The sequence below is a fragment of the Arachis stenosperma genome, chromosome 7 (genome assembly GCF_014773155.1).
Source record: "Arachis stenosperma cultivar V10309 chromosome 7, arast.V10309.gnm1.PFL2, whole genome shotgun sequence".
In the NCBI taxonomy this organism is placed as follows: domain Eukaryota; kingdom Viridiplantae; phylum Streptophyta; class Magnoliopsida; order Fabales; family Fabaceae; genus Arachis; species Arachis stenosperma.
Window position 1 is genome coordinate 55,013,368 of NC_080383.1, and position 19,596 is coordinate 55,032,963.

The 19,596-nt window shown below is 40.5% G+C and overlaps 1 non-coding gene across 1 annotated transcript; it reads left to right on the top strand.

Annotated features, from left to right (window-relative positions):
* Positions 1–3,344: 3,344 nt before the first annotated feature.
* LOC130942516 (small nucleolar RNA R71) lies at positions 3,345–3,448 on the top strand. The gene has a single exon (XR_009071083.1). It is a non-coding gene; the product is annotated as a small nucleolar RNA R71 (small nucleolar RNA).
* The last annotated feature ends 16,148 nt before the right edge of the window (positions 3,449–19,596 follow it).

Sequence of the window (19,596 nt, forward strand, 5' to 3'; positions counted from 1 at the left end):
TTATAATTTTTTTTGCCACTTTTTTTTCGCAAGCTTTGTTCTTCACTGTTTTTTCTTGCTTCAAGAATCAATTTTATGATTTTTCAGATCATCAACAACATTTCTCTTTTTCATCATTCTTTCAAGAGCCAACAATTTTAACATTCATAAACAACAAAATAAAAAATATGCACTGTTCAAGCATTCATTCAAAAAACAAAAAGTATTGTCACCACATCAATATAATTAAACTAATTTCAAGGATGAATTCGAAAGTCATGTACTTCTTGTTCTTTTGTATTAAAAACATTTTTCATTTAAGAAAGGTGAAGGATTCATGGAATTATTCATAGCCTTAAGACATAGTTACTAAATACTAATGATCATGTAGTAAAGACACAAACATAGACAAACATGAAGCTTAAAAACCGAAAAACAGAGAGATAAGAACAAGGAAGTTAAGGAATGAGTCCACCTTAGTGAGGGTAGCGTCTTCCTCTTGAAGAACCAAAGGTACTCTTGAGCTCCTCTATGTCTCTTCCTTGCCTATGTTGCTTGATCCCTAGTGATTTTGGTGCTCCTATCCTTAGTTGCTCCCAATATTTGTGTGGAGGAAAATGTATCCCCTGAGGTATCTCATGAATTTCTTGATGAGGGAATTCCTCATACTCTTGTTGAGGTCCATGAGTGGGCTCTCTTGATGTGCGGTCAAATGCTCTACTACTGAGCTATGGACCCTTGAGATGAATCTCTCCATCTCCCATGACTCGGAGGTGGAAGCTTTTGTCTTCCCTTTTCTCTTTCTAGAGGTTTCTCCGGCCTTAGGTGCCATAAATGGTTATGGAAAAACAAAAAAGCTATGCTTTTACCACACCAAACTTAGAATGTTGCTCGCCCTCGAGCAAAAGAAAGAATAGAAGAAGAAGAAGAAGATATGGAGGAGATGGAGAGAGATGTGTATTCGGCCAAGGGGGAGAAGAGAAGGTTGTATAGTTCGTTAATATAGAGTGGGTTTGGGTGGGAAAGAGTGGATGGATGTGATTGGTGAAGGGGTAATGGGGAAGAGAGATTGAGGTGATTGGTGAAGGGTATAGTGTTATTGGATTGTGTGAAGAAGAGAGGAGTGGGGTAGGTGGGGATCCTATGGGGTTCACAGATCTTGAGGTGTCAAAGATTTCTCATCCCTGCACCTTTTAGGTGTGTAAAACGGCCTCTGTATGCAATCCTGGCGTTTAACGCCAGACTGATGCTTGTTTCTGGCGTTAAACGCCAGCTCTATGCTTGTTTCTGGCGTTAAACGCCATTTTGCTGCTTGTTTCTGGCGTTTAACGCCAGCTTTCCCCAGGGTGCAATCCTAGCGTTTGAATGCCAGACTGCTGCTTGTTTCTGGCATTCAACACCAGCTTCATGCTCTGTTCTGGTGTTAAACGCTAGCCAGATGCTCCTTACTGGCGTTCAAACGCCAGTAAGCTCTTCCTCCAGGGTGTGCTGTTTCTTCGGCTGTTTTTGATTTTGTTTTTAATTTTTGCAATATTTTTGTGACTCCACATGATCATAAACCTAATAAAACATAAAAGAACAATAGAAATATAGATAAATAAAAATTGGGTTGCCTCCCAATAAGCGCTTCTTTAATGTCAATAGCTTGACAGTGAGCTCTCATGGAGCTTCACAGATCATCAGAGCATTGTTGGGACCTCCCAACACCAAACTTAGAGTTTGAATGTGGGGGTTCAACACCAAACTTAGAGTTTGGTTGTGGCATCCCAACACCAAACTTAGAGTTTGACTATGGGGGCTTTGTTTGACTCTGTATTGAGAGAAGCTTTTCATGCTTCCTCTCCATGGTTGCAGAGGAAGATCCTTGAGCTTTAAACACAAGGTAGTCCCCATTCAATTGAAGTACAAGCTCTCCTCTGTCAACATCAATCACAGCTCCTGCTGTGACTAGGAAAGATCTTCCAAGAATGATGGATTCATTCTCATCCTTCCCAGTGTCTAAGATTATGAAATCAGCAGGGATGTAAAGGCCTTTAACCTTTACCAACACGTCCTCTACCAATCCATAAGCTTATTTTATTGACTTGTCTGCCATCTCTAATGAGATTCTTGCAGCTTATACCTCAAAGATCCCCAGCTTCTCTATTACAGAGAGTGGCATAAGATTTATACCTGACCCCAGGTCATACAGAGCCTTCTCAAAGGTCATGGTGCCTATAGTACAGGATATTAAGAATTTACCAGGATTTTGTTTCTTTTGAGGTAGAGTTTGCTGAACCCATGTATCTAGTTCACTAATGAGCAAGGGACGTTCACCTTTCCAAGTCTCATTACCAAACAACTTGGTATTCAGCTTCATGATGGCTCCTAGATATTGAGCAACTTGCTCTTCAGTTACATCTTCATCCTCTTCAGAGGAAGAATAGTTCTCAGAGCTCATGAATGGTAAAAGGAGGTTCAATAGAATATATATGGTCTCTAGGTGAGCCTCAGATTCCTTAGGTTCCTCAATTTGGAACTCCTTTTTGTTCAGAGGACGTCCCAGGAGGTCTTCCTCACTGGGGTTCACGTCCTTCTCCTCCTTTGTGCATTCGGCCATATTGATTATATCAATGGCCTTGCATTCTCTTTTTGGATTCTCTTCTGTATTACTTGGAAGAGTACTAGGAGGAGTTTCAGTAATTTTCTTACTCAGCTGACCCACTTGTGCCTCCAAATTTCTAACGGAGGACCTTGTTTCACTCATGAAACTTAAAGTGGCCTTAGGTAGATCAGAGACTATGTTTGCTAAGCTAGAGGGTCTCTACTCAGAATTCTCTGTCTGTTGCTGAGAAGATGATGGAAAAGGCTTGCTATTGCTAAGCCTGTTTCTTCCACCATTATTAAAGCCTTATTGAGACTTTTGTTGATCCTTCCATGAGAAATTTGGATGATTTCTCCATGAGGAATTATAGGTGTTTCCGTAGGGTTTACCCATGTAATTCACCTCTGCCATTGCAGGGTTCTCAGGATTATAAGCTTCTTCTTCAGAAGATGCCTCTTTAGTAATGTTGGATGCATTTTGCAATCCATTCAGACTTTGAGAAATCATGTTGACTTGCTAAGTCAACATTTTGTTCTGAGCCAATATGGCATTCAGAGTGTCAATTTCAAGAACTCCCCTCTTCTGAGGTATCCCATTACTCACAGGGTTCTTTTCAGAGGTGTACATGAATTGGTTATTTGCAACCATGTCAATGAGTTCTTGAGCTTTTGCAGGCGTTTTCTTTAGGTGAATGGATCCTCCTGCAGAATGGTCCAGTGACATCTTAGAAAGCTCAAGTATACCATCATAGAATATATCTAAAATGGTCCACTCTAAAAGCATGCCAGAAGGATACTTTTTGGTCAACTGCTTGTATCTTTCCCAAGCTTCATAGAAGGATTCACCATCTTTTTGCTTGAAGGTCTGAAAATCCACTCTAAGCTTGCTCAGCTTTTGAGGAGGAAAGAACTTGGCCAAGAAGGCTGTGACCAGCTTATCCCAAGAGTCCAGGCTATCTTTAGGTTGTGAGTCCAACCATGTTCTAGCTCTATCTCTTACAGCAAAGGGGAAAAGCATGAGCCTGTAGACTTTAGGATCTACTCCATTAGTCTTAACAGTATCACAGATCTGCAAGAATTCAGTTAAAAACTAATAGGGATCTTCTGATGGAAGTCCATGAAACTTGCAGTTCCGTTGCATTAGAGCAACTCGTTGAGGCTTCAGCTCAAAATTGTTTGCTCCAATGGCAGGGATTGAGATGCTTCTTCCATAAAAATTGGAAGTAGGTGTAGTATAATCACCAAGCATCCTCCTTGCATTATTGTTGTTGTCATTATTTTCGGTCGGCTGCCATCTCCTCTTCTTTTTCGAAAATTTCTGTAAGGTTGTCTCTAGATTGTTGTATTTTAGCTTCTCTTAGTTTCTTCTTCAGAGTCCTTTCAGGCTCAAGGTCTGCTTCAACAAGAATGGTCTTGTCCTTGCTCCTGCTCATATGAAAAAAAAAGGGAACAGAAAATAATAATAGGGATCCTCTTTACCACAGTAGAGAGATTCCTAATCTGAGCAACAAGATGAACCGTCAGTTGTCCAAACTCGAACAATTCCCGGCAACGACGCCAAAAACTTGGTGCACGAAATTGTGATCATCAACAATGGTGCCAAAGACTTGGAGCTCTCAAACGTGAATCACACTTTGTCACAACTTCGCACAACTAACTGGCAAGTGCACTGCATCGTCCATGTAATACCTTACGTGAGTAAGGGTCGATCCCACGGATATTGTTGGTATGAAGCAAGCAATGGTCATCTTATAAATCTCAGTTAGGCGGATAATAAATGGTTATGGAGTTTGATAGTTTAAAATATAAATAAAACGTAAAATTAAGATAGAGATACTTGTGTAAATCATTGGTGAGAATTTCAGATAAGTGTATGGAGATGCTTTATCCCTTTTGAATCTCTGCTTTCCTACTACTTTCATCCAATCATTCTTACTCCTTTCCATGGCAAGCTGTATGTAGAGCGTCACCGTTGTCAATGGCTACTTCCCATCCTCTCAGTGAAAATGGTCCAAATGCTCTTGTCACAGTACGGCTAATCATCTGTCGGTTCTCGATCATGTCGGACTGGAATCCAGTGATTCTTTTGCGTCTGTCACTACGCCCAACAATCGCGAGTTTGAAGCTCGTCACAGTCATTCAATCCTTGAATCCTACTCGGAATACCACAGACAAGGTTTAGACTTTCTGGATTCTCAAGAATGGCCGCCAATAATTCTAGCTTATACCACGAAGACTCCGATCTTTCGGAATGGAGGCTAAGAGACACGCACTTGATCTAAGGTAGAACGGGAGTGGTTGTCAGGCACGCGTTCATAAGGACGGATGATGATGAGTGTCACGAATCATCACATCCATCAGGGTGAAGTGCAGCGAATATCTTAGAATAAGAATAAGCTTGAATTGAATAGAAGAACAATAGTAATTGCATTAATTCTCGAGGTACAGCAGAGCTCCACTCCTTAATCTATGGTGTGTAGAAACTCCACCATTGAAAATACATAAGTGATGGTCCAGGCATGGCCGAGAGGCCAGCCCCTAAAACGTGATCAATAGTCTCCTAAGATGAACAATAGATTAAAACTGAGACCAAAGATGTCTAATATAATAATAAAATGTCCTATTTATACTAGACTAGTTACTAGGATTTACAGAAATAAGTCTTAGAGCAGAAATCCACTTTCGGGGCCCACTTTGGTGTGTGCTTAGGCTGAGCTTGAGCTTTACACGTGCAGAGGCTTCTCTTGGGGTTAAACGCCAAGTTGTAACGTCTATTTGGCGTTTAACTCTGGTTTGTGACGTGTTTCTGGCGTTTTACTCCAGAATACAGCTTGGAACTGGCGTTTAATGCCAATTTACGTCATCTAAACTCGAATAAAGTATGGATTATTATATATTTCTGGAAAGCCCTGGATGTCTACTTTCTAACGCAGTTAAGAGCGCGCCGTTTGGGATTCTGTAACTCCAGAAACTCCATTTCAAGTGCAGGGAGATCAGAATTCAACAGCATCAGCAGTCCTTTGTCAGCCTCCTATCAGATTTTTGCTCAGGTCCCTCAATTTCAGCCAGAAAATACCTGAAATCACAGAAGAATACACAAACTCATAGTAAAGTCCAGAAATGTGAATTTTGCATAAAAACTAATAAAAACATCCCTAAAAGTAGCTAGATCCTACTAAAAACTACCTAAAAACAATGCCAAAAAGCGTATAAATTATCCGCTCATCAGCTTCATTAAGTTTCCGGTAGTCAATGCACATATGCCATCCGGTTACCGTTCTTGTGGGTATCAATTCATTCTTCTCATTTGCCACAACAGTGATCCCTCCCTTCTTAGGAACTACTTGCACTGGGCTTACCCTAGGGCTGTCTGAGATTGGGTAGATCACCCCTGCATGCCACAACTTCAGCACTTCTTTCTGAACTACTTCATTCATAGTTTGGTTCATCCTCCTTTGTTGCTGTCTTGAGGGTTTGGCATCTGGTGCACGAAATTTACACTCACACTATGTAATTCCGCACAACTAACCAGCAAGTGCACTGGTTCGTCCAAGTAATACCTTACGTGAGTAAGGGTCGAATCCCACGGAGATTGTTGGCTTGAAGCAAGCTATGGTTATCTTATTATTCTTAGTCAGGATACCAATAGGGTTCTTTAGTTTCAATTGTAAGAAGTAAAAGGGCATGAAATTAGTAATTGTTACACAGTAATGGAGAATATGTTGGAGTTTTGGAGATGCTTTGTCTTCTGAATCCCTGCTTTCCTACTGTCATCTTCTTCACGCATGCAAGGTTCCTTCTATGGCAAGCTGTGTGTTGGTGGATCACCGTTGTCAATGGCTACCATTCGTCCTCTCAGTGAAAATGGTCTAGGTGAGCTGTCATCGCACGGCTAATCATCTGTCGGTTCTCACTCATGCTGGAATAGGATCCATTGATCCTTTTGCATCTGTCACTATGCCCAACACTCGCGAGTTTTAAGCTCATCACAGTCATCCAATCCCTGAATCCTACTCGGAATACCACAGACAAGGTTTAGACTTTCCAGATTCTCAAGGATGCTGCCAATGGATTCTAGCTTATACCACGAAGACTCTGATTAAGGAATCCAAGAGATACTCATTCAATCTAATGTAGAATGGAGGTGGTTGTCAGGCACGCGTTCATAGGTTGAGAATGGTGATGAGTGTCACGGATCATCACCTTCTTCATATTGAAGTGCAAATGAATATCTTAGATAGAAACAAGCGTGTTTGAATAGAAAACAGAAATAATTGCATTAATTCATCGAGACGCTGCAGAGATCCTCACCCCCAACAATGGAGTTTAGAGACTCATGCCGTCAAAGAGTACAAAGTTCAGATCTAAAATGTCATGAGATACAAAATAAGTCTCTAAAAGTTATTTAAATACTAAACTAGTAACCTAGGTTTACAGAAAATGAGTAAACTAAGATAGATAGTGCAGAAATTCACTTCTGGGGCCCACTTGGTATGTGCTGGGGCTGAGACTTGAGCTTCTCACGTGCCTGGACTATTTCTAGAGTTAAACGTTAGGTTGTAACCTGTTTCTGGCGTTTAACTCCAACTTGCAACCTGTTTCTGGCGTTCAACGCCAGAATGCAACATGGAACTGGCGTTAAACGCCAGTTTACGTCATTTATCTTCGAGAAAAGTATGGACTATTATATATTGCTGGAAAGCCCTGAATGTCTACTTTCCAACCCAATTGAGAGCGCGCCAATTGGACTCTTGTAGCTCTAAAAAATTCATTCCGAGTGCAGGGAGGTCAGAATCCAACAGCATCAGCAGTCCTTTTTCAGCCTAAATCAGATTTTTGCTCAACTCCCTCAATTTCAGCCAGAAAATACTTGAAATCATAGAAAAACACACAAACTCATAGTAAAGTCCAGAAATATGAATTTTGCCTAAAAACTAATAACAATATACTAAAAACTAACTAAAACATACTAAAAACTATATGAAATTACCCCCAAAAAGCATATAAAATATCTGCTCATCAATGAGTGTGTAAAAAGTGAATAAATGGGTAGTTAGGTTGTGTATTAGAATTGTATAGGTTGTTGTGTGTGTGTTAGGTGAGAGTTTAGGTTAATCAAAGATTCAAATTTCAAGCTCGCTTGGCCATATATACATCCTTACCTTTACCCTAACCCCATTACAACCTAAAGAGAAGCCCTCATGATGAATGTACGCATGCACCAAATAACAGTTGATTGTTAGATGAAAAACAAACATTGGAAAGCATGATTAGAGGAGAAATGAGTGATCAACCCTATACACTTGAGCGAATAGAGCGGATACACTTCTGGTGAGGGTTCGATACTCAACTCCTTGTTCCCGGCTTTCGCAAGCTTTCTTCTTGCAAGCTGTTTACATGTTATTTCGATGTTTGAATAGGTAGAGTTCGTGGATTATCTTATCACTTTAGCCCTATGTGCTCATATATGTTGTTGGAAGATTGATTCACTTTTGACCAAGTAGATAGAAGCATTTGCATTAGTTGCATCCATGTAGATAAATCGCATTTCATAAACCACATTCTCCTATGTTCTTTGGTCTTTTTATTTTTAGCATGAGGACATGCTTGGTTAAAATGTGGGGAGGTTTGATAAACCCCAATTTTGTGGTTTATCTTGTGCAGAATTTGGAGGGTTTTATCAATATTTTCTGCACGTATTCATATAAATTGCATGGTTTTGTGTTTCCTACCTAATTTTGCTTCATGGTTGAAAACATGCTTCTTTGACCTTAAAAATGCTATATTTTAATTATCTTCTATTACCATTCGATGTCGTGATGTGTTTGTTAAGTGGATTCAGGATCTATAGGGCAAGGATGGTCTTAAAAATGGAAAGGAAGCAAGCATAAGTGGAAGGAACATGAAGAATGGAGCTTTGAAGAATTGGCAGCAATGCACACGCATGACTGACGCACACGCGTGAAAGCATATTGCTAGGACTGGCGCACAAAAGCTAACGCATTCGTCAATGGGAGCGTCTTGAGTATATGAGCTTAGGTGGGCGGCCATGTGGTTAATGGCTTCCGCTATGGTAGCAACCATGACTTCTAGCTTCTTTAGCTCCTTTTATTTCTCTTCTTGCCTTTGGATATAAGAGCTAATATCACTTCATTGTTCTTGGAAGAAGGTATGGAGCGCTTCATCCCTTGAAGGTGGTAGTGGAAGATGTGGTTCATTATTTGGGAGGTGGTTCATCTTGGTAAGGGCATAGAGATGGTGTATATCGAGGTGGTTCTTGGGAGCAATTGTATTAGAATTGTTATGGTTCTATGTATAATTCATATGGCTCATAAGGTAGTTAGTATGGTGGATAAGGATTAGAGTCATATGGAGGTGTTTGGTGGTAGGGGGCTTATGAGTAAGGTTATTGAGGGTTATGTTGAGGGAAAGAATTACATGTTTGTGGTGGTTGTGGTTGACAACCACAATGAGGGTCACCACATCCATTAGGATGATATGCATTAGGAGTTGGATTGTACCCATAAGAAACCGCAGAAGGTTGTTGCCATGAAGGTTGTCCATAAGCTTGAGACTCCCCCCGCCTTTGATTTCCAAATCCTTGATGCAAATCTCCATTATTGAAGCTTTTAGTTCTATTTCCTACAACATAGTTTGAACCAAAATTATAGCCAAAGTGGTGAGAATTCATGGTACAAGAGGAAATAAAAACAAAAGCTAACAAGAAATAATGAAAATAAACTCCTAAAACTAGCAAACAAACCAAAAACCAAGCTATTCACAATATTGACATATATACAATAACCAATAACAAGCACACATTGCAACTCCCCGGCAACGGTGCCAAAAACCTGAAAGAGCAAAACCGTCGGCTTAGAATTTCTTCTCGATTAGAGGAAAATAACTTCGTTGCAAATATAGTTCCAAACCGACAAGTAATGCTCAATCAAAGTTTAATTTTAGTTGTCACAAGTCCAACCCAATAAAGATAACTGAGAGTATTAGTCCCTGGTCGTTCTCCCTAAGAATCACAATCAAGTGCCTAATTATTGGTTATGAGGTCAAAAGGGGGTTGGTTGGTAAAAGTGCAAGAAAATAAATGACAAGTAAATAAAGCAAACAATTAAAGAAAGCAAGTAATAAAGAGAGACATTCATGGCAAGGATTGAGAATATAGGCTTTCTATCCTAGTCATTAATTATCATACAATAGTTAACATGAGTTAATCCTATTTAGTCATCTCTAAAATTGGAAAAAGGTACAATGTTATCTTCACATGAGAGAAAGTCAAATAAGACTAGTTAATCTCAATCCAAAAGTCCTAATCAACTCACTAATTGAATTAGTAAGAGATTAGAGTCAATGAAAATAATATTAACTAACAACCCTAGATCACCAACATAAGTTGGGTATTAATGACTCAAGATTGCCTAATTTCACTTTCCAAGCCAAGAATGCTCAAAAAGCTACTTTAACACCCAACCAAGCATTTCATCAAACACTTGGAAGGCATAAAAGAAAAGCATGGTAAATTGCAAGAAATAGTAAATTCTACAACTACCCAATGCAAGAAATCAATAATAGCAACTCAAACAAGCAAGAAAAGAACATAAAACATGAAATTGCATAAAAGAAAAATCCAAATCCAACAATAGTTCATAAACATAAAAGAGGCCCAAAAGAGAAATTAAAAAGAGGGACTAAGGAAATTAAAGCAAATCAACAAGGAAAAGTAAAGGAAACAAAATCAAAACAAGTAATTAAACCTAAATCTAAGAGAAAACTAAACTAAGAATCCTAATTTCTAGAGAGAAGAGGGAGCTTCTCTCTCTAGAACTAACCTAAGGCATGCTTCCTACACTAACTAACTGCTCCCCAGCATATTGCCTTTAATGAGGTCACGTGCCTAACGTCACGCATGGGCATAGTCGACGCGTGCGCATCGCATTGAAAAATTCCTCCTCACGCGTGCGCGTGGCTGACGCGTGCGTGTTGCTGGCAGATCTCCTTCTCACGTGTACTGATGACTTACATTATCTATCCTTTTTCTTACATAAAAAGGACCATGAAAGAGGCATAATCTCATTTGATCATTGCAATTCATCCCTTAATTGATGAATATCATAGTACATTGCTTTGAAATGAGTTTGTGCTGGATTTCAGGTGGAGAAGACATCAAAAATGGGAAAGAAAACAACAAAACAAGTGGGGCGTGTGAAGCAGGCGTGCCACTTGGAACAAACGCTACAAAACTGTATTGGCGTGGCACGTCAGAAGCTGGGCGTGGCACGCTGGTACAACATTTCAGAGAGCAAAAATGAAGACCATCAAAGGGGCGTGGCACGCCAAGAGCAAGGCGTGGCACGCGAACTCGTTACTAGAAGATTCATCACTGTGGCGTGCCACTTTATATCGAAGGCGTGGCACGCCAGCCCCAGAGATCACTTGGGCGTGCCACTTGAGGACCAAGGCGTGGCACGCCAAGCCTATAAGACCCACAATTGAATGGGCGTGCCACTTGAGCAACAAGGCGTGACACGCTAGTGAACAATGAGACAATGCAAAAGCTGGGCGTGCCACTTGGTATCGAAGGCGTGGCACGCCAACCTCTGGGACCATGGCAATGAAGGGCGTGACACGCAAGTCTCATGGCGTGGCACGCTGGTAGTGTTTTCCAGAGGAGGAATTAAAGGGCCAGTGGACTCAGGCGTGCCACTTGGGAGATGAGGCGTGGCATGGTGCACGAAATGCAATCTAACTCTTTGGCAATTCGCACAACTAACCAGCAAGTGCACTGGGTCGTCCAAGTAATACCTTACGTGAGTAAGGGTCGATCCCACGGAGATTATTGGTTTGAAGCAAGCTATATTTATTTTATTAATCTTAGTCAGGAGGCCAATAAGATTATTTGGATTTAATTGTAAGAAGTCAAAGTGTTTAGAATTATTAGAAAAATAAAAGAGAATCAAATCGTTACTTGGTGTGCAGTAATGAGAAATATGTTGGAGTTTTGGAGATGCTTTGTCCTTTGAATTTCTACTTTTCCTTGAAGTCCTCTTCCCACACGCGGGGTCCCTTCCATGGCAAGCTCTATGTAGGGTGTCACCGTTGTCAATGGCTACCTCCCATCCTCTCAGTGAAAACGTTCCTATGCTCTGTCACAGCACGGCTAATCATCTGTCGGTTCTCAATCAGGTTGGAATAGAATCCATTGATTCTTTTGCGTCTGTCACTAACGCCCAGCCTTCAGGAGTTTGAAGCTCGTCACAGTCATTCAATCCCAGAATCCTACTCGGAATACCACAGACAAGGTTTAAACTTTCCAGATTCTCATGAATGCCGCCATCAATCCGGCTTATACCACGAAGATTCTGATTAAGGAATCTAAGAGATACTCATTCAATCTGATGTAGAACGGAGGTGGTTGTCAGGCACACGTTCATGGATTGAGGAAGGTGATGAGTGTCACGGATCATCACCTTCTCCATAATTAAGCGCGAATAAACATCTTAGATAAGAACAAGCGTGTTTGAATGGAAAACAAAGTAATTGTATTAATTCATCGAGACGCTGCAGAGCTCCTCACCCCCAACAATGGAGTTTAGAGACTCATGCCGTCAAAAAGTATATAATTCAGATCTGAAAATGTCATGAGGTACAGAATAATTCTCTAAAAGTTGTTTAAATAGTAAACTAGTAGCCTAGGTTTACAGAATACGAGTAAACTAAGATAATTGGTGCAGAAATCCACTTCTTGGGCCCACTTGGTGTGTGCTGGGGCTGAGACTAAAGCTATCCACGAGTAGAGGCTTCTCTTGGAGTTAAACTCCAAGTTATGACGTGTTTTGGGCGTTCAACTCCGGATCATGACGTGTTTCTGGCGTTTAACTCCAGACAGCAGCATGTACTTGGCGTTCAACGCCAAGTTACATCGTCTATATTCGCGCAAAGTATGAACTATTATATATTTCTGGAAAGCCCTGGATGTCTACTTTCCAATGTCGTTGAGAGCGCGCCAATTGGACTCCTGTAGCTCCAGAAAATCCATTTCGAGTGCAGGGGGGTCAGGATCCAACAGCATCAGCAGTCCTTTTTCAGCCTAAGTCAGATTTTTGCTCCGCTTCCTCAATTTCAGCCAGAAAATACCTGAAATCACAGAAAAATACACAAACTCATAGTAAAGTCCAGAAATATGATTTTTTCCTAAAAACTAATAACATTTAACTAAAAACTAATAAAAACATGCTAAAATCTAAATGAAATTACCCCCAAAAAGCGTATAAAATATCCGCTCATCACAACACCAAACTTAAACTGTTGCTTGTCCTCAAGAAACTAGATGAATAAAATAGGATGAAAAGAAATTAAGAAACAATAATATCTCAGAGTTTCAAGTGAAGCTCAGATTCTAATTAGATGAGCGGGGCTAGTAGCTTTTTGCTTCTGAACAGTTTTGGCATCTCACTTTATCCTTTGAAATTCAGAATGGTTGGCATCCATAGGAACTCAGAATTCAGATAGTATTATTGATTCTCCTAGTTTAGTATGTTGATTCTTGAATACAGCTACTTTATGAGTCTTGACCGTGGCCCTAAGCACTTTGTTTTCCAGTATTACCACCGGATACATAAATGCCACAGACACATAATTGGGTGAACCTTTTCAGATTGTGACTCAGCTTTGCTAGAGTCCCCAATTAGAGGTGTCCAGAGTTCTTAAGCACACTCTTTTGCTTTGGATCACGACTTTAACCACTCAGTCTCAAGCTTTTTACTTGGACCTGCATGCCACAAGCACATGGTTAGGGATAGCTTGATTTAGCCGCTTAGGCCTTGATTTATTTCCTTGGGCCCTCCTATCCATTAATGCTCAAAGCCTTGGATCCTTTTTACCCTTGTCTTTTGGTTTTAAGGGTTATTGGCTTTTTCTGCTTGCTTTTCTTTCTTTTTGGCAATTTTTTTTCACAAGAATTTTTTTTTTACTGCTTTTTCTTGCTTCAAGAATCAATTTCATGATTTTTCAGATCATCAATAACATTTCTCTTGTTCATCATTCTTTCAGGAACCAACAATTTTAACATTCATAAAATTCAATATCAAAAATATGCACTGTTCAAGCATTCATTCAGAAGACAAAAAGTATTGCCACCACATATAAATAATTAGAATTTTCCTTATTAAGAACTTGAAAAAATTAAATTGCCTCTTTATTCTACAAATCTACTATTTTATTCATGTTTGATGATGATGAGAAAAATAAGTTATAACTTAATTGGAAATAAAGCCAAAATAGATATGCTAATTGCTACTACTCCTATATAACTTCTAAGGTAAAATCCTATAATAATACTATCACAGAGTTAAAGCTAGAATTAGAACTTAACAACCTGTATTTTGGGAAGTGGATGTTCCTCTTGTCTGTGGGGTGCCTTCAAGAATTAATTTCTGACGCTTCAGCTCCCTTAAGTTCACATCCTTGCTCTTTCTGTTCCCTTAGGTGCCATGATCTTGATGAGTTTTAGCTCAGTGATCATGGCAAATCACACCAAACTTAGAGGTTTGCTTGTCCTCAAGCAAAAGAAAGGAAAGAAGAGGAATAGAAGGAGAGGCAGTTTCGAAAAAAAAAAAAGATAAGATGAGTTGAAAAAGATATGAGAAGAAATTAAAAAGGTTTGAAAAAGAATTGGATTGGAAAAAGATTTGTGTTTATGAATTAAGATACATTTGATATTTTTGAAAAAAAAAAAGGGATTTTAGAAATTAGGGTTAAAATTTTTGGAATTGAAACATGTTTATGCAAGAAATCATGAATTGAAACATAAAAATTAGAAAATTTGTGAAGAAAAACGAATTTTACCTCCTCCCCACCATTCTGGCGTTAAACGCCCAAACGCTGCATGTTTTGGGCGTTTAACGCCCAAATGTTGCTTCTCCTGGGCGTTCAACGCCCAGCAGATGCATCTTTCTGGCGTTGAACGCCAGGAAGTCCTTTATCACTGGGCGTTTTTCTGAACGCCCAGGATGCTGTCAATCTGGCGTTAAACGCCCAGAAGGTGCTTCTTTCTGGCGTTTAACGCCCAGATGGCTACCCTTACAGGCGTTGAACGCCCAGTGGGTGCTTCTTTTGGGCGTTCAACGCCCAAAATGTTTCTTACTGGCTTTTTTTTTTTGCCAGTGAACTTCCAAATTCCCCTGTAACTCTGTGAATTCAAGCAATTGCTATTTTACCTTGAAGATACTTGGACACATACCTGTAAAAAAAAGGAAATTTATTTAATTAGTAAATAAACTTTGTAAATGGCTGGGTTGCCTCCCAGCAAGCGCTTCTTTATTGTCTTTAGCTGGACTATCACTGAGCTCTAATCAAGTCTCAGTTTCGAGCATTCTTGCTCGAAGTTACTTTCAAGATAATGTTTAATTCTCTGTCCATTAACAATGAACTTTTTGTTGGATTCATTATCCTGAAGCTCTACGTATCCATATGGTGATACGCTTGTAATCACATATGGACCTCTCCACCAGGATTTTAATTTCCCGGGGAATAATTTGAGCCTGGAATTGAATAGCAGAACTTTCTGCCCCGGCTCAAAGACTCTGGATGACAATTTCTTATCATGCCATCTTTTTGCTTTCTCTTTGTAAATTTTTGCATTCTCGAAAGCATTGAGTCTAAATTCCTCTAGCTCATTTAACTGAAGCAATCATTTTTCTCCAGCTAATTTGGCATCAAGGTTTAGGAATCTGGTTGCCCAGTAGGCCTTATGTTCCAGTTCCACTGGCAAGTGACATGCCTTTCCATACACAAGCTGGTATGGAGAGGTCCCTATAGGGGTCTTGAATGCTGTTCTGTATGCCCACAGAGCATCATCCAAGCTCCTTGCCCAATCCCTTCTACGGTTAATTACAGTCCATTCCAAGATTCTTTTGAGTTCTCTATTTGAGACTTCAGCTTGCCCATTAGTCTGTGGGTGATATGGAGTAGCTACCCTGTGGCTAACTCCATAACGAACCAAAGCAGAATAAAGCTATTTATTGCAGAAATGACTGCCCCCATCACTGATTAATACTCTAGGGGTACCAAATCTACTGAAGATGTGTTTCTGGAGGAATTTTAACACTGTTTTAGTGTCATTGGTGGGTGTTGCAATAGCTTCCACCCATTTGGATACATAATCCACTGCCACCAGAATATAAGTGTTTGAGTATGATGGTGGGAAGGGTCCCATAAAGTCAATACCCCATACATCAAACAACTCAATCTCCAAGATCCCTTGCTGAGGCATGGCATAACTGTGAGGCAGATTGCCAGATCTTTGGTAACTGTCACAATTAAGTACAAATGCTCGGGAATCTTTATAGAGAGTAGGCCAGTAGAAGCCACATTGGAGGACTCTTGTGGCTGTTCACTCACCTCCAAAATGTCCTCCATACTGTGATCCATGGCAGTGCCATAGAATCTTCTGTGCTTCTTCCTTAGGCACACATCTACGGATTACTTCGTCTGCACATCTCTTGAAGAGATATGGTTCATCCCAAAGATAGTACTTTGCATCTGTGATCAATTTTTTTAATTGCAGCCTACTGTACTCTTTGGGTATGAATCTTACTGCCTTGTAGTTTGCGATATCTGCAAACCATGGCACTTCCTGGATGGCAAAGAGTTGTTCATCCGGAAAGGTTTTAGAGATTTCAGTGAGAGGGAGGGACGCCCCTTCTACTGGTTATATTCGGGACAGGTGATCTGCTACTTGATTCTCTGTCCCTTTTCTGTCTCTTATTTCTATATCAAACTCTTGCAGAAGCAAACACCCATCTTATAAGTCTGGGTTTTGAATCCTGCTTTGTGAGTAGATATTTAAGAGCAGCATGATCAGTATACACAATCACTTTTGATCCTACTAAATAGGATATGAATTTGTCAATGGCGTAAACCACTGCAAGTAGCTCTTTTTCTGTGGTTGTGTAATTCTTCTGTGCATCATTTAAAACACGGCTGGCATAGTAAATGACGTGCAGAAGCTTGTCATGCCTTTGTCCCAACACTGCACCAATGGCATGGTCACTGGCATCACACATCAATTCAAACGGTAATGTCCAGTCTGGTGCAGAGATGATTGGTGATGTAACCAATTTAGCTTTCAGAGTCTCAAATACCTGCAGACACTCTTTATCAAAGATAAATGGCGTGTCAGCAGCTACCAGGTTGCTCAGAGGTTTGGCGATTTTTGAAAAATCTTTTATAAACCTCCTATAGAATCCTGCATGCCCCCAGAAAGCTTCTGATTGCCTTAACATTGGCAGGTGGTGGTAATTTTTCAATTACCTCTACCTTAGCTTGATCCACCTCTATCCCCTTGTTCGAAATTTTGTGCCCAAGGACAATTCCTTCAGTCACCATAAAGTGACACTTCTCCCAGTTTAAAACCAGGTTAGTCTCTTGGCATCTCTTTAGAACAAGTGCTAAATGGTTAAGGCAGGAGGTGAATGAGTCTCCAAATACTGAAAAGTCATCCATGAAGACTTCCAGGAATTTTTCCACCATATCAGAGAAAATTGAGAGCATGCACCTCTGAAAGGTTGCAGGTGCATTGCACAAGCCAAATGGCATCCTTCTGTATGCAAATACTCCAGATGGGCAGGTGAATGCCGTTTTCTCCTGATCCTGGGGATCTACTGCAATTTGATTATAACCTGAATATCCATCCAGGAAGCAGTAGTATTCATGACCTGCTAGTCTTTCTAGCATTTGGTCTATGAATGGTAAAGGAAAATGATCCTTTCTGGTGGCTGTATTGAGCCTTCTATAATCAATACACATATGCCACCCTGTAACTGTTCTTGTAGGAACCAGTTCATTTTTTTCATTGTGAACCACTGTCATGCCTCCCTTCTTAGGGACGACTTGGACAGGGCTTACCCAAGGGCTGTCAGAAATAGGATAAATAATCCCAGCCTCTAGTAATTTAGTGACCTCCTTTTGCACCACTTCCTTCATGGCTGGGTTCAGCCGCCTTTGTGGTTGGACCACAGGCTTGGCGTCACCCTCCAATAGGATCTTGTGCATGCATCTAGCTGGACTAATGCCTTTAAGATCACTGATGGACCACCCAAGAGCTGTCTTGTGTGTCCTTAGCACTTGAATTAGTGCTTTCTCTTCCTGTGGCTCTAAGGTAGAGCTTATAATTACAGGAAAGGTATCACCTTCTCCCAGAAATGTATATTTCAGGGATGGTGGTAATGGTTTGAGCTCGGGTTTAGGAGGTTTCTCCTCTTCCTGAGGGATTTTCAGAGGTTCTACTATTCTCTCTTATTCCTCCAGGTCAGGCTGAACATCTTTAAATATGTCCTCTAGCTCTGAGTTGAGACTTTCAGCCATATTGACCTCTCTTACCAGAGAGTCAATAATATCAACACTCATGCAGTTATTTGGGGTGTCTGGATGTTGCATGGCTTTGACAACATTCAACTTGAACTCCTCCTCATTGACTCTCAAGGTTACTTCCCCTTTTTGGACATCAATGAGGGTTCGGCCAGTTGCTAGGAAAGGTCTTCCTAGAATGAGAGTTGCACTCTTGTGCTCCTCCATTTCCAGCACCACAAAGTCAGTAGGAAAGGCAAATGGCCCAACTTTAACAATCATGTCCTCAATTACGCCTGATGGGTATTTAATGGAGCCATCAGCAAGTTGAAGACATATCCTGGTTGGTTTGATTTCTTCAGTTAAACCAAGCTTTCTGATAGTAGATGCAGGTATTAGGTTGATACTTGCCCCAAGATCACATAAAGCTTGCTTGGTACAAGTACCCTCTAATGTGCATGGTATCATAAAGCTCCCAAGATCTTTAAGCTTCTCAGGTAAGCTTTTCAGAATGACTGCACTGCATTCTTCAGTGAGGTAAACTTTTTCAGTCTCCCTCCAATCCTTCTTATGACTTAAGATCTCTTTCATGAACTTAGCATAAGAGGGTATTTGCTCAAGTGCTTCTGCAAACGGAATCTTTATTTCAAGAGTCCTTAGATAGTCTGCAAAGCGGGCAAATTGCTTATCCTGTTCCGCTTGGCGGAGCTTTTGAGGATAAGGCATTTTGGCTTTGTATTCCTCAACTTTAGTTGCTGCAGGTTTATTACCTACAGAAGTGGGTTGGGAAGCCTTTTTAGAAGGGTTGTTATCAGCACTTGTATGTGACTGATCCCCCACTGGTATTTGAATGCCAGGGGTGGAAGCTGGGGTGGCGTTAGACGCCACCTCCTTATTTGTTACTGGCGTCTGAACGCCAGAACTATGTTCCCTTTGGGCGTTCAACGCCGGATTCATGCTTGTTTCTGGCGTTGAACGCCAGGAATGAGCATGGTCTGGGCGTTCAGCGCCAGCCTTATTCCTCTCTGGGCTCTGATTGTCCTCAGAGGGATTTTGAGTAGCCATTTGTTCATTTCTTGGCTTCTTGCTGCTTTGAAGTGAGGTATTTAATGTTTTCCCACTTCTTAATTGAACTGCTTGGCATTCTTCTGCTATTTGTTTTGACAATTGCTTTTCTGTTTGCTTTAACTGTACTTCCATATTCCTGTTAGCCATTCTTGTTTCCTGTAATATTTCCTTGAATTCGGCTAGCTACTGAGTTAGAAAGTCCAATTGCTTATTGAATTCATTAGCCTGATCCACCGGACTGAGTTCAGCAGTTACTGTTTTAGCTTCTTCTTTCATGGAAGATTCACTGCTTAGGTACAGATGTTGATTTCTGGCAACTGTATCAATAAGCTCTTGAGCTTCTTCAATTGTTTTTCTCATATGTATAGATCCACCAGCTGAGTGGTCTAGAGAAATCTGAGCTTTTTCTGTAAGCCCATAGTAGAAGATGTCTAATTGCACCCATTCTGAAAACATTTCAGAGGGGCATTTTTTTAGCATCTCTCTGTATCTCTCCCAGGCATCATAAATGGATTCATTATCTCCTTGTTTGAAGCCTTGGATGCTTAGCCTTAGCTGTGTCATCCGTTTTGGAGGGAAATAGTGATTCAGGAATTTTTCTGACAGCTG